The 13945-nt window shown below is 31.6% G+C and overlaps 1 long non-coding RNA gene across 2 annotated transcripts; it reads left to right on the forward strand.

Annotated features, from left to right (window-relative positions):
- The first annotated feature begins 534 nt into the window (after positions 1-534).
- LOC126736484 (uncharacterized) lies at positions 535-13397 on the forward strand. Of its 2 annotated transcripts, XR_007660673.1 has the most exons (4): positions 535-842; positions 13001-13069; positions 13129-13218; positions 13275-13397. It is a non-coding gene; the product is annotated as an uncharacterized LOC126736484 (long non-coding RNA). The 2 variants fall into 2 exon arrangements; XR_007660672.1 differs by lacking the exon at positions 535-842 and having other exon boundaries at positions 12994-13069.
- Positions 13398-13945: the final 548 nt, after the last annotated feature.

Below are 13945 nucleotides of genomic sequence, written 5' to 3' on the forward strand. Positions count from 1 at the left end.
TTAGAACATTGAAAGGCCATTCAATGTTCCAAGTTTAAAACCGAGTACTCAAGGAGGAGGGAGGCAATTGCCCCAGTTGCTCCCCCTTGGATCCGCCACTGCCCTGTATAGAGCATCTGAAGACCTTATTCATGTCTTAGTCATTTTATTAGTTTGTACATAATTATTTTGATAGAACAAACACTAATAATGATATCATATAATTACTAATAAAGTTAAAAGCTGATACAAATCAAGTCAAATGGAATCTGGTGCTATCAGAAAATGAAATGGAAAATCAGAATTTGCTTTGATTATCCCTATTTAGTATATGGCTTCGGAGGTCGCCATAAGGGTTGAAGTCCTTTGAAAGCTTTTAAACAGAATTTAAACTAATATAATGCGTAATAAAATTATTTTTAAACAGCAATCTTTAATGAAAATTTATCTAAAAGAAATTTTCGATTCTCTTCGAATCGTTCGAATTTTAGCAGCAATTACCGGTAGGTAAAAACTTTATACTATGTAATAAACTAGAATCTTTATTGTAGGCATATTTTACTTAAAAATCAACAATAACGTACAGAAAGTTGCTTCACATGATAGAAAACGATCTACTATTTTTACGCTGGGGTTTGTGTTTGGATATTTATGCCTTTATGTATTTACCGTTCTGGCTGATAAGGACAGTAAGGATGGGCGGAAACGAAATTTTTATAACATTGTACGAGATGCTTTCAATGCGTTTTGTATTGGAAGTACTTTTTTTCAGGTCATCTATGGATATTTTATAAAAACGCCTTTGGCAAAAGTGCTTAACAGCTTGGCATCTTTTGATTGCATTTTAAATACAGTTAGTGCAGGTAAAACTTCTATAGACATAACTAATTTGATAATAATTTTCTATCGTTTTATTTTTTCGTTTAGGCTTTAACCACAAAAATAATTTCATACGAAAAACCTATAATAGCGTAATTATTATACAAGCAACTTTTTTACTTCTGAAAGTTACATTTTTTATGGTTGCATTTAAAAAACCATGGTTGGTTAATGTAAGTGTGTCTATCTATCATGTAGCAAAAAACATCCTCCTATTAATGGTATTGTTTCTTATGTTACACTTTTATGTCAGATTTAAACATATCAATGCTACAATAGAGAATTTTATAAAAGGTAAGCATAATTTATTTAAAAAAAACACTAGGTTGTTACAGTTTATAACAATAGAATTTTACCAGCCGCATTTTAAGCTAGTATACAGAGGGCATTTAACTTGACATACTATTAGCCTTTTTTATAACATTCTGAAAACCTTATTAACCTATTTAATATATATATCTTTATTGTTAATTTTATTAACAACTAACCATATTTTTCCTAACACAAAATCATTGTCAGTTAGGTGTGTATTACTTTTTCTTAGATTGCCCTTAACTTTACCGCAAAGAATTTCGATCGGATTAAAAATACAATAACAGAGAGAGAGAGATCAAATATCATTCGCCCGAATGTCTAAGGAGTAGGTAGATTCGTGCGTGTGTTCGCTACCTGATTACCGATAGCTGATTTTATAAAATATGGGCTGACTGTTACTTTTCAAGTTGTTTATTTTAGTTTATTTTCTTTCAAACGTACAATCCTCGACTTTTTTATCCGACAGTTCCAACAAAATATCTACCAGAAACAGAGCTGCAGCTAATACTTTTCGTTCATTTTCGAAGACTTGCTTGTCAACGTTTATAAAAGGCAGACCGGTGCTATCGCCCATATGGTGAAGGAATATTTCGACAAAAGTCACGCGGATCAAGTCAAATTAACACCGATAACATTTCTAACATTGACTACAGAGTTGAAAAAAATTAACAATTAACCCAAATCAGAATCCTTGAAGGTATTAGCGACGTTTCTAGGGAGAACCATCAAGAACAACTTCTGACAGAACTCTTGGCTTTACATGCAAACAAAATGGAAATCTCTCTATTAAAAAGAGATTTCGAGAAGTTTTAACGTATTGGGCCTTATGAAGCGGACAAAACTCGCCCAGTTTTGGTACGATTTCTTAGTCTACTCATTAGATCAGAAATATATCAAGAATAATATATCAATTCTTCAATAGAAGAACTTGATTCTCTAATTGAATTCTCTTTAACGAGCCTAATATTGTAATAAAATCTGACATGATTGACATACCTCAGACTATCGACTTACCTAGTGTCTCCTTTAGCTACCAAATTATGTATAAATAGTAGCAGCATAAAACTAATGCTTAGAAAACGGATGAAATATCTTTGGAAATATATACATATATAGTGTGGCCCAAATTGGGTGTACATGTATGGGTATCTTGGAATCTATAGGAGATGGAAAATTGGTTAAATGGGGAAAGTTATAGGACACTTAGTTACCAATTATGTGCCGCTTTCAGAACGATTTTATCTTTTTCAGATTTTGAAATATTTGGAAAAAATCAGAATGGAAAAAGAGGGCTGTATTTTTTTACTTCAGCATATTTTTTAAATCTGTAAAAACATTATTAGGACAACTTTTTAAGGACAAAGCATACCTAAATTCAGTTTTTGTTTCCGACGTTTCGGTTCTGAGATTCCATCTTCAACTTCTTTTTTTCTTATGGCGGCCATTTTGTTTTTTTGCTAAATTAAAAAGGTCTTTGTTGTCCCTTTAAAATGATGTATAACACTTTATGAAAATATTTCATTCTTATGTCAAAAAGTTTCAAAGTTCATCTTTCGTGGAGTTGGCCATGAATGCGGAGGCCATTACTACGGAGGCAATTTGTCGTATAGATAATTATTATTGTTTAATGATTTAGAGTCATTTACTGACAATTCTACAAAATATTATTTATTTGATTTAACTTTTTATCTTGTTTAGTAGTTCTTATCTTGTTCTTGTTAGTGTTAAATAGTTTTTTCGTATCTAGTTGTTTTCGTTTGTATTTAGTGAGTTTTGTTTAAAATTGTAATTTCCAAAAATCGCCATGCGATATACCAGTGAAGAAAAATTTGACATATTGGAATGTTATATTACATGTAATAGAAATGGAAATCTTGCATCGCCAGATATTTGGAACTGTATCCTGAGAGACAACTGCCAGGTCCAAGACTATTCGCTAGGCTTGTCATAAACCTTAGAACTCATAGAAGTTTTGAAATACCAATGCCAGAAAATTATCGAAGGGACAATGAAGCTCGCGATGAAAACATTGTAGACCATTTTAATGCGAACCCGAAAACATCGACTCGAAAAGCTGCAACTGATATGAATATACCAAGGACTACAATTCAAAGAGTTCTTAAAAAAATATCGTTCCTAAAAGCCTACTTTTGTTCAAGGATACAGACTACCCAAGAAGTTTAGAATTTTTAAACTGGTTTGTAAGGCAATCTCAAGAAATACCTAATTTCAGCAGGAAAATTATTTGGATCGACGAGACGTTTTTTAGCAAATGCGGAGTATTCAACAAACATAATCGTCATTTTTGTGGTACTGAGAATCCTCATGTAGTGGCTGAACGTAGGCTACAAGTAAGTATTTTCAAGTAAAATGCTATAATTGCTTTTAGATAATCACCTTATTGGGCCCTTTATTTATAACCAAACACTGACAAGTCAAAGATATTTAAATCTTTTGGAAGAGCAGATATTACCTACCGTGAGAGCTATAATACCTGAAGAATAAATACGGAGTGATGTGTGGTTTCAACAGGCTGGGGTGTCCCGCATATAGTACTCGGGACGTTCAAAACCTGTTAGCGCAAGCATTTAACAATAAACTTTAAATTTAACGAACCACGGTGCTGTAAATTGGCCAGCTAGGACTCCAGATATTACACCCCTGGATCTTTATCTTTGCGGATATGTTACAAATGAAGCTTACGAGTTTAAACCTCCTGCGACTCTTAAACAACTAGAGGAGAGGATTCAGAATTTCTTAAATAATATAAATAAAAACATCCTGCACAAGGTAACTAGAAGTGTTTTAAAGAAATGTGAAAAATGTTTTAACAAAAATGGCCGTCATTTTGAATAGTTTCATTTAATATTATTGTTACATGTAGTTAATTGTTTTATTTAGAAATTACGTAAAAGTATAAGTTAGCAAGTTAGGAAGTTAATAATAATTGTGTGTATGACAAAATGCCAATAAAAACCATGGCCAACTCAGCGAAAAATAAACTATTTAATTTTTTGATGTAAACAAAAAATATTTTCATAAAGTGTTATACATCATTATACATCATTTTAAAGGGGCAAAAGAGATCTTTTTAATTTAGCGAAAAAACAAAATGGCCGCCATAAGAAAAAAAGAAGTTGAGGATGGAACCTCAGAACCGAAACGTCGAAAACAAAAACTGAATTCAGATATATACCAGGATAGAAATACCAGGCTACAGATTTTTTAACTCTAATAGGAAGTTTGGTAGAGGGGGTGGTGTAGCTGCTTATTTTGCTTATTTTAAAAACCATTTGAAGGTTGAAACGATTAAATTCAACTTTCCTATATCGCATTCTTTAGAGAATATATGTTTTAAACTTTAAGTGGGAACTATTGCAAATTTTTATAAGCCACTCCATATAAATATAAATACACATTCGAGACACAGATTTTGATAATATTTTGTCGGAATTGTCTATACAATATGACACTGTAATATGTCTGGGGGACTTTAACGTGTATTTTTTTAATTTCAATAATCCAGTATTGCATTGTTTTGAATCATATAACTTATTTAAGATTTTGGATGAACCCACACATATTACAGCTCATGGTGGTAAATTAATAGATGCTATTTTTGTCTCAGATAGGCATATTGTTCTAACTTGTGGTACACAATCGGCGGAAGGAGTTTTCTGACCATAGATTGGTGTATGCAAATTTAAGGCTAAAGATAGAAAAAGCACAACCAGTTTTCCAAAGTTTGTTACATACAGGTGCTATAAAAACTTTGATAATAACGCTTTTCTTTCTGACTTACAGTCATTACCGTAACATAATATATTATACGTAAGGGTAACTAAGCCTAGAGCTCCTTAGCTGACGCCAAATTTAAAATACCTCATGAAAGAAAGAGGTCAATGGTCAGGGCTGAAAAGAGGGCTTATATTAACTTCATTTCTAATAGGAAATCGGACAAGGATTTATGGACCGCACTAAAAGATTTAAGTGTCTATACTAGAAAAAAACAAAATATGGAGCTACCAGGGAACTTTCAAATCCAGAAATAATTATTCAACGCTTTGCACAGTATATACAAAATATTTCAAATTGTGATAATAAAATATTTTTTTATAATAATAATAAATTTAATTTTAGCAATTTTGCCTTCCAGTGATGCACAGTTGATGACATAAGTAAAGCACTTCAAAGCATTAAAACGAATGCCTGTGGGACTGATGGTATAACAGCCAATATGATTAAACAGTGTAGCCCTTTCATAGATCCTATTATTACAAATCTTGTAAATTGTTGTATTGAACAGAGTTATTTTCCGACTTCTTGGAAAAATAGTGTAGGTTTGCCCTTACCAAAAAATAAAAATCTTACTACATATAATGATTTAAGAATTATATCTATATTACCAGCTATGTTAAAAATGTTGGAAAAAATATTACATCGGCAAATGTATAATTACTTTAATTTAAATGCGATTATCCCAGACTTCTAAAATGGTTTTCGAAAAGCCCACTCGACGGTTGGAGCTTTGGCAGTTGTTACACATGATATTATTCAAGCTTATGATGAAGGTTTAGAGAGCGTTCTAATACTTTTGGACTACTCAAAGGCCTTCGATACGTTTAATCACGAACTTCTAATCGCCGAGCTAAAATATTATGGATTCAGTGCTGACGCTCTGGCTCTTATGACAGCATTAAACAGAACACAGCGAGTTAAAGTGGGTGAAGAGTATTCAGAGGAGTGTAGTGTGTCATCCAGAGTGCCACAGGGGTCAATATTGGGTCCACTTTTATTCATCATTTACACTGCTGACGTCTTAAGATCTCCTCAGTGTTGTAAAGTTCAAGCGTTCGCTGACGACACTCAGCTTTATTGTCAGTTTAATATTAAAAATCATAACCAACCAATAGAAAACATTAGCAGGGATCTTCAAATAATAACAAATATTTCACAGGAACACTCTTTAAAACTTAATTCATCAAAATCTAAGTTATGTTTTTTGGCCGAAAAAGAAGTAAAAATATATGTTCAGTTATTAGTAATATAAAAATAAACAGTGAAAAGCTTGAATTCTGCGAAGAAGCACATAATTTAGGGGTAGTAATAAATACTGAATTAAATTTTGAAAGCCATATTAAAAACCTTATTCAAAAAGCATATATTTCATTAAAACAATTATAAAATACTCGTCAAATTTTAAGCGTCGAATTAAAAAGAAAGCTATGTGAAACCCTTGTTTTGTCTCACTTTAATTATGCAGACAGTTTATGGCCCGTGCCTCAGACAGTGTGACAAGTTTCGAATACCAAAAATCCAAAATATGTGTTGCCGTTTAATATTTAATATTGGAAAATATGATAGTATATCTTATAAAATTAATGAAACTAAATGGTTAATTATAAAAAATCGAAGGCTATTACATCTTGGAATCTTTTTTCATGAACTTATAAATAAACGCAAATATATTTCAACGTGCTTCATAGACCAATGACAGTGTACACTCGAAAAATACTAGAAATAAAACACAAAGTTCGTGATTCCTAAACATAAAACAGCATTTTTTCAAAAAAGTTCTTTGTATACCTCTGTTCATCTTTATTATTCTTTGCCCGATTATATTAAAGTATTTACAACAAAAAAATTTAAATCTGTGTTAAAGTCTATAATAATGAGTAAGCAAGTACATGACTATAATTTGACCCACCGCTAGTCTATCGCCTGCTGCCCGGAGCGTGAAATTTTCTCACTAAAGTGACTATTTCTTTTTTAAGTTATTGTTTATTTATTTATTTTTTGTTGGGTATATTACGGAAAAATTTTCAGGTTCCTTTATATTTCCTTTTTTGTATTTTTTTTTCTTTAATTACTGTTAAGTATAAGTTAAGACTACATTATTTAAAGTGCGTTTTAAGTACATAATTATTTGGCACATGTGTGTTATTTAGCATTTAATGAAACCTGTTAGAGGGTTGAGTTTGAATAGCCCTAGGCTAGACTTCGCCAACTGATAGGTTAAGAAACATATTATAATACATATATTATGTAATTAATTTTTCCAAATAAAAGTCGTTTATTATTATTATTATTATTATTATATGCGTTGTCCTTAAAAAGTTGTCCTAATAATGTTTTTACAGATTTTAAAAATACGTTGAAATAAAAAAATACAGCTCTTTTTCAAAAATGAAACTTTTTGATTTTTTCCAAATATTTCAAAATCGGAAAAAGATAAAATCGTGCTGAAAGCGGTATTAAATTGGTAACTAAATGCCCAACAATTTTCCCAACAATTTAACCAATTTTCTATCTCTTATAGTTTCCAAGATACCCATACATGTACACCCAATTTGGGCCACACTGTATAACACAGTTTCTTCTCATTGAAAACAAGCAATCCCTATCTCAAAAGATCTCAGTATAAACGGAACTGAGCTAAGACCCATAAGTATTTTAAATATTATTTCCATAGTGAGAAAATAGCATATAAACATGTAAATTTCTATATTGATTCCCTTAATATTCTGCGAAGTAAGCAATTGGGGCTTAGGCGGGCATACAGTACAGTATCAGCCTTGTCAGGTTTGACCGCTGATCTTATACGGGTAATGAATTTGTGTCTATTGATCATTTGTATGCTACTGATACTTGATTAATCGAACGTATGTGACTATCACAAAGTTTTGAAACTTTTTAAAGATGCCGTGAGATGGTTTTAGTCATACTAGACTGGTCGAGAACGGCGGGTTGGGATAGATTTAAAACCGGTGAGTCAAGAAATTCTCTTTGTGTTTCTCCATCTAGTCTAACGTCCATGGAGTCCTATTTAAATTTTCTACTTTTATATACATACAGGATATACAGGTTGGGGAATCCATCATTACGCATAGATATGTTTAAAGGTAAAATATGGTTTCGTGTTTATAAAATTCGTGCGCTCTGCTTCTCGCCTGCTATATCTTTGTTTTTCAGTCCGGCATTAGTAAGTATCTGACTTTGATGGGGTCATCATCATCATCATCGATCAATCTCTGGTCAAATTAAATATCGCGTTAATTTCTCCCGCTTTGTCACCGAACTAGCCAATCAAAACGTCCAAATGCTTACTCTCGCTGCATTTGGTGCCGGGGGCAAATTCTCTGAACTGAAGAAAAATATTTCTATTCTTAGTAAAGTGTTTGATGAGTTCCGCCTGTTTAAAAATAATCTTTTAAATTAAAAATTAAATTCTTTGTTGTGGATTTTTCCACAACAGTACTTAAAAGGAAGACTTACAGAGTATCCTAACGAATATTCTGTAAGTCTGCATATGATATAGGCAGAAAAGATTAAGGATTTTCCTCGCAGAAATATATCTGCTGATTATTCAACACAATACAATCATATAGTCAACGAAATAAAGGAAAATATGTATGTCGGATCTTCTTATTTTCTGCCTTAAACTTTTTTAAAATATTCCTTCTATAACATATATAAGTCCCTCTTACATGATAAGCTCTAGTAAAGTTTAGAAAAGATAATCTTTTTTTAATAAATTATTGGCTGGTGAAATGCTATGATATGATCTGCAAACTAAATACGTCATAAGGCTCATTTTAGGTACTTATGAAGATTTGGATAAAATATGTAAGCTTCATTTCCGACTATGTCACATATCCCAAAAATTAAACCGATTAGCATCGGTATACTTCTTGCATTGCTATTCATTCGCATTATGGGGAATGCTATTTTTTTCTTATCACTTATATTATAGTATTAGAAAAATGATACTTAAATCAGGTAATAAATATACAGGTCGTCAATTTAAAAACTTTCCACCCTTATAGATGTATCGAAACAGGTTAGGTTTTTATCAAATCGCTAGGACTTGTAAATTTTATTATCGAGGGGGAACAATTTTTATGTAGAAATTACCCCCTACTCCCAGGACCTCCCTCTCGGAAATCTTAAATGGCAATGGGGGTTGAGCGATACCTTATTTGAAAGAAATTTTTATTCTCTACATTTTGGCACCTTATTTTTAAATTTGAGTGCTGCGTTGCCAAGTTAGGATTATTTAAGCATTTTAAATTAATTATTATTAGACATTATTTAAGTGTTTTATTTACATTAAAGCTAAGATTATTTATCCAAACATGTCTTTTTAGGTTAATGATATTTTTATTAAACTTTTGCATAGTCGTTACAATTATGGCTGAATAAGTTGTTTTAATAATGGTCTTTACAAAAGCATGCTTAAAATTTATATTATTAACACGTTTAGTTTTTGATGTGTTCATAGTTCTGGAAGAGCCTCTGTAATTCGCTTTTTTTAAAATTCAACAATTGTTTTTATATGTCCATATAAAAAAAATCTAAGTCTAGGCAGGCTATTCTACTTGTCCACTTCGACTAATCCATTGGTAAAGTAAAATTAGTTATTCAACCACTCTCACACTGGCTGAAAATAATTCAAGGGCGGCGGCGCTCCATCTTGCTGAAAGTGTAGTTCGTTTTCTTGTAAAATGTTACCAACAACTTGATTTCCAGTTCAGTTGTTATTAAAAGATCAATGGCATCTTAAAGTAGGTGTAAGTAGAACTCTCCAGTTAAGTTTTCTTCAATAAACAACGGTCCTATAACAGCATTTCCGAGAATACCAGCCCAAACATAAATTTTTTGTGTAGCATTCTTCGGGATTGTCGTCACTTCAGTATCGACAATTCTGTTTATTGATATGGCTATTTAGGAAAAAGAAAGGTACATTCATCAGTGAAGCAAATATGGGTTACCAAAATTTTGTAGGTTTATCAAGTTGGGTATGATATTTCGCAAAATTCTATTTGCCTATCAAAATCGTTCTCATGAAGTTTCTGTAAAATTTGCATCTTGTACAGACGATATTTATGTAACTTTAATGCTTTTCGAACAGTTTTATGTGATATTCCAGTTAGAAGTGCTACTCTACAGAGAGCATTAGTGGGTTCTGCAACGAATTTTCCCAAAATCTCTACTTGAGCATCTTCGTTTAAAACACGCCGATTTGCCCTTTTTTTGTTTCCAACTGAACCCGTTTCAGTAAACTTTGCGACTAAGTCCAAATGTATTTGTGACTTGCATTAAAATTAGGATTTCTGTTATTAAAAACTTCTGCTGTACTTCTTGCGCACCTTCCTTGCTCGTCATAAACAAAAATCATTTCAATTCCTTGCCTAAGCGTGTATGTCATAGTTATTAACAATAACACACATTATCGCAATCAATTTTAACTGATTTAAATACATAGTGACATTGACTGGTAGGAAAGTTTACTAAATAATATTTTACATTTCAGATCATATCACCAAACTGTACCGAGACGAATTCAATTCCTTGCCTAAGCGTGTATATCATAGTTATTAACAATAACACACATTATCGCAATCAATTTTAACTGATTTAAATACATAGTGACATTGACTGGTAGGAAAGTTCACTAAATAATATTTTACATTCCATTGCAAACAAAAATAAACAAAAAAAAAATATGTAAATGCTTATCTTTCATGGCCAAAAGAATTTATCGGATTGATAAACACTTTCTCGAATGGTTCTGGAGGGTAGGGGGATGAAAGAGGCAAAGTGATTTCTACATAAAAATTATTCTCCCTCGATAATAAATTTGACTTATCCCAGCTTTTTTATATAAACCTAACCCGTTTCGGGATAATAGAGGTGGAAAGTTTTCAAATTGACACCCTGTATATTGTTCTATGTTTAAAGAAAATTTAATTGGTTTAATAATATTTATGGTTTTTAGCAAATTCATTTGAAGATTTGGCAGCGATTCTATTTGGAGGTTCGGTCTTATTGGAAGACATATTTAACTCTTTTCTTACTGTGAGCATCGTCTCTCTATTGTGTAATACTGTAGGTATTATTGCAATAACCTAGATTTACTTTTATTGACTGCTATAGCAGTTCATTAGAAAATATACAATAACTTATAATAACTCATATATTAGGAGCCCTCGGCCCTAGGAGGCTAGTTCAAGTCTCAATATTGGTGCGACTTTCAAATCTAAATAAATAAGTACAGTGCAAATAAATGTTTCTAGTAGTCGTAAGTCATCGTCTCTAGTGTATACCTGCGTAATAAATCAGTATATTTGTGCATCGAGTATTATAATAATAATTCATACCTAAACTGTTATTCATGCCGAGGTGTCAGGAAAACATCTTTAAATAACAAAGATCTTGGGACAAATGAGGGAAAGATTTGACTAAGTCAATGGAAAAGCAGCCGTAAGGAACTCGTGAATACGCTGTATATACGGAAGCAATGGGCCGTAGAGAAAAAGAATGCTTTGATGCTCCAGTATAACGTGGAAAGTTGCCGGCCTGTTTTCCGAATCAGAAGCAGGGAATAAGTACTTCAAGGTAGTAATAGACTACTACAGCAAATGAGCCGAGGCACAAGCTTTACCAAACCAGAAAGCCTCTACTGTTTTCGACGCTTTAGTAAAAGAATAGATCTGCCTAGTTGGTGTACCTTTGGTGCTATATTAAGACCAAATACGAAATTTTGAATCCGACTTGTTGCAGAACATCTGGAAGCCGCTTAGAATCAGGAAAATGAGAACTATCGCATTAAACCCACCGTCAAATAGCATGGTGGAATACATGAATGAAACCATTAATCGGTATTTAGCCAAAGTAGTATCTAGCCATCAAAAAAACTGAAACTGGGAAGGTTTCTTCATTTGTTTCTGCTGGCTTATCGATCAGCCATCTGAAAAAGCACAGGAGAGTCCATCCATCTCCAACAGTGATTAGAAGAGAACTCTCATGTCTCTTACATGAGGTTGCTCGCCATGAACTGATGTGGCTGGGGAGGACATTGGTATCAGTATATAAAAGTAAATGAAGTACAAAGCAATAGCCGTAAAGTAACTTGTGGGGTTCTTCAGGAAACGGTGTTAGGTCCTCCACTTTTTATAATATACGTAATTAGTCTTTCAAACATAAATTCAAATGGGGATATTGTAAGTTATTGTAATGATACTGCAATTTTATATACGGCAAATACGTGGCAAGATTTGAAATACACTGCTGAAAGAGATTTTGGATTCATTTCAAATTGGTTTCAAAATAGCAGGCATTTACTTAATGTAAAGGCGATTCGGCTAATGTAAAGTTAGAGATTCCCATAGTAAACTGCTAAACATCATACAAAAATGGCTACATAATATTTAACAAAAAATAAATGTTTCCAACTGACTTATTATTTAAAGAAACCAAATATAAAAAATTTTCTAATGAGCATTTCTAAAAATAAAAATTAATTTGAAGCCATTAATTCATCTTCATGCTACAAGAAATCGCGGAAAAAAGTAAAAGTTCCAAAAAAGCAAAAAATATTAAACAAAGATGTTCTACATTTTATTGGTCCTACTTTTAACATAATTCTATATGATTTTCAAAATGTAATTAGAGAAAAACATTTTAAATCAAAACTACCTGCCATGAAAGGCTTTTCATAACATGACTATTGAAATTAGGCCAAACCTAATATGACACTTTCAAGACAATAAATTCACCTTTCAAAATGAAACTTCCAAAAAAGAGTGATCTGTAATGATTAGCTAAAAAAACTTTTGTCACTACATATAATCTATAATTAATAATACAATATCTTCACTACAAGAATCTGATAATTGATTTGGTTTAAAATTAATGGTAATTTAAATCTTTTTTATTACTTACACCGAGGTAATATTTTTTAACAATTTAATAAGCTTATTTATTATAAAATATTTTATTAACAAATATGAGTGCCATTTTTCATAAAATTTGCTTTTTGTTGTAGGCAAATGAAACTCAAATATATTTACACGAATTGAGATATAAAATTCATAGTATCAATCTAGATAAGCAGGTATATATATATAATATTGAAATCTAAAAAATATGATACTAAAAATTTAATCCTTTTAGATTTTGGCTATTTCTACGCAATTTATACATCAGCGATTATCATTTACAGTATGGGGATACTTTAGTATCAATTTCGATGTCTTGCAAGGAGTAAGATTAGTTCATTATTAATTGAATACATTTAAATTGAATTTATATTTTTTTAGATGTTTGGTCTGGTACTAACTTATTTGGTGCTATTTATCCAGCAGGACCATTCGATTTCTTATGCTATGAGGGAAGACACCATAAAATTTGTTAGCGGTACTGCCAATATTTCTGAAAAAATATCATATCAATTAAAATTGTGAACAGCTCTATATTATTGACTTACTTAACATAGACTGTGTATTCTGTAATTTAAGTATTTTGTAATTTTAAGTATTATCATAACTACCACCCTTATATAATACAATATTTTTGGGTTGTCTATATTATATTTTCTATAATCGTCGTATAATCTTTGCAACTGTCAAATCGCAAGTAATAAAATTTGAATTTCCTTTCATTGCATTATGGTAAAAGAGAACCGTTAATAGCTTTTTGAAATTATACATTTTTCCAATATAAATAGAATAACGCCTAAAGCAATAAAATGACTTTTCGAAGTGATCCATCCAAAACAGTCAGTGAGGTTTACGGCTCTGAGTCTGAAAATTCAAAGCCGTAACAATTTCATTCAACAATTCTAGCGTTGATTGAATAATAGGTTATTAGCAATCAACAATTCTAGTTTATTTTCAGTAAAGTAGTTAATAGAGATAGTTCGTCATTTCTGTGGTTTTATTTTCTAATAAAAAAAATGTTTATTCTATTGCAAGACAGTGGATATTATTAA

Source organism: Anthonomus grandis, chromosome 5 (genome assembly GCF_022605725.1).
Source record: "Anthonomus grandis grandis chromosome 5, icAntGran1.3, whole genome shotgun sequence".
Taxonomy (NCBI): Eukaryota; Metazoa; Arthropoda; class Insecta; order Coleoptera; family Curculionidae; genus Anthonomus; species Anthonomus grandis.